Genomic DNA, 2,745 nt, shown 5'->3' with positions numbered 1-2,745 from the left:
ACTCAGTGGGTTTGGCACGATCAGTGGAGAGAGAAACAGAGATCAGGATGGTGGCGGAGGAGCAGCGCAGTGAGCGGGTTCCTGCCCCGGAGACCATCTGCTCCGTCCCCTTTGACTTGTTTCCTCCCTTCTCAGCTTTTGTTTTCTTACTTTCATCTACTTCCATCGAACAGGACAGCACAGGAACAGGCCCTTCAGCCCATCGTGTCTGTGCTGACCAGGATGTCATTTTAAACTAATCTCATCTTCCTGATCATGGTCTCTCTGTTTTATTCTTGATGAAGGGCTTTTGCCCGAAACGTCGATTTCGCTGCTCCTTGGATGCTGCCTGAACTGCTGTGCTCTTCCAGCACCACTAATCCAGAATCTGGTTTCCAGCATCTGCAGTCATTGTTTTTACCTCCCTGTATTCCCTGTCTGTTCATTCCTTTGTGGAGAGAGCGAGCCAGAGCAAGGGGAGATTGAGACCTTATGGGGAGCTTGGCTAAACACTTAGAGATTGTAATGCTGAAATTTGAGCTTCATTTCTTTTTTTTTTACAATTAAGAATGACTTTAATATTGAACTTTTAACCTGAGTATTTTTGTACCGACATTGGACACTTTTCACTGTAATCCTGTTGCCCTGTACTTGAGTTATTTTTATTTCAAAAATATGCTTTATTCACAAAAGTATCCTCAGAAATATACACCGGCGCTAAAGCAGTTCAGTTCTGTGCAGCAGCAAAGGAAGGTACAAACGTTGGATAAAAACTGAAAGAACTGTGGATGCTGTAAATCAGAAACAGAAACAGAAATTGCTGCAAAAGCTCCTGATTTGGAGATGCCGGTGTTGGACTGGGGTGTACTAAGTTAAAAATCACACAACAACAGGTTATAGTCCAACAGGTTTAATTGGAAGCACACGATCTTTCGGAGCGTCGCTCCTTCATCAGGTAGTAGCCCTGGCAGCATCTGGGAAGAGAAATCAGAGTGAGCATTTCAGGTCAGGTAAGCCTTCATCAGGACTGAATTCATTCAGAACTGGTCACTCGACCTAACTCTGATTTCTCTCCAGAGATGCTGCCAGACCTGCTGAGTTTTTCCAGCAATTTCTGTTTTTGAAACAAATACTGGAGTTTGACTATATCCAACAAACAAACCAAAGGCATCTCTTACACATACAAGATTCTATTATATGCATTGGAGGCACTGGGGAGGGTCCGATAATTGAAAGATCTCCCACTTCCTTCAGCAGAAAGCCCTCAGACAGTGGTCTTTCCCCACTGCCCCTTGGCAGCAGCTGCCCCAAGCTTTAGTGTATCCCTCAGCACGTAGTCCTGGACATTGGAATGTGCCAGCCTGCAACACTCAGTCAGGGTTAACCTCCTTGTTCTGGAAGACCAACAGGTTTCAGTCAGACCAAAGAGGTTTTTCACCGAGTTGATGGTCGTCCAGGTGCAGTCACAGTTGGTCTCAGTGTGTGTCCCATGAGCAGACCATAGAGCACAGAGTCCCGCGTCACAGAGCTGCTTGGGGGAAAGCTCAACAAACCCCAGTACTTGAGCGCACAACTCATATTCTAATTCTAAAAGATAATGTTTCGAGTCCAGTCAACATCCTTCCGAATGTGGAGGAGTCAGTGTTGGACTGGAGTGCGCAAAGTTAAAAATCACACAACACAAGTTGGACAATAACCTGGTGTTGTGTGGTTTTTAACTTTGTCCTTCAGAATGGGTTCAGAAGAAGGGCAACTGGAACCGAAATGTTAACTGAGTTCCCCTCTCTCTGCCCACAGAAGCTGCCAGACCTGCCGAGTTTCTCCAACATTTACTGTTTTTTTAAACACACCACCAGCATCTGCAGTATTTTATATGATTATGTTGATGAGACAAGTCAGGAAATGGTGCATCGCAAGGAGGTGCCATGGGGAATCACAGAAAGGTTTGCTGAGAGCCTTGTCTGAAAAATGCACAGGGACAGAGAGCCTGGTTTAAAATTACTGAACTGCTGCTGAATGGGGAAGGCTGGAAAGTGCCTAAAACAAAGCTGAGCTGCTGTCTCTCCAGCTGACACTGAGTTTCACTGGGACGGGTAAGAGGCCTAACACAAAAGGCCAGATGGAACTTGGGCAGGGAATTAACATGATATTAACGGGGAGGGGTGGGCTGGGGGTGTTATACATGTGGAAATCTGCAGTTTGTTACTTATGTGAGACTGCATCATGGAGAGTAAATGTAGTTTATTAAACTGAAAGAAGTTTAGGCGATGACTGTTTCACCCAGAAGGGTAATTTGGAGCACTGGATGATGAAAAGGGGGGAGGGCAGAGGGAAGGTAATGTATCTCCCACCCTTGTGTGAACATGGTCCTGGAAGGGGAACAGGAGTCAGTATCTCCTGCTGAACTTCTGCTTTTATATTTCCAGCAACTGAGAACATTATTTCCTACGTTAACAACACAATCCATTCACACAATCTCGTGGTGTTACTCACTGACACAAACAGTAATACACACTGGAGTCGTTATTGAAAGTCTGTAAACCAGTCAGCAGGATCGGGGAGCCTGTTGTTCAATTCACAAAATAAAAACAAAATACTGTGGATGCTGGAGATCTGAAATAAAAACAGAAAATGCTGGAAAATCAGCAGATCAGACAGCATCTTTGAAGAGAGAAACAGATTTACTGTACGTGTTGGGTCTGAACTGAGATTTCAGAATGAATCAGTCCTCAGCTCCCTCTCTCCAACAAACTATTCATGCAGTGA

The sequence above is a fragment of the Chiloscyllium plagiosum genome, unplaced genomic scaffold, assembly GCF_004010195.1.
Source record: "Chiloscyllium plagiosum isolate BGI_BamShark_2017 unplaced genomic scaffold, ASM401019v2 scaf_99916, whole genome shotgun sequence".
In the NCBI taxonomy this organism is placed as follows: domain Eukaryota; kingdom Metazoa; phylum Chordata; class Chondrichthyes; order Orectolobiformes; family Hemiscylliidae; genus Chiloscyllium; species Chiloscyllium plagiosum.
This window is presented reverse-complemented; position numbering follows the sequence as displayed.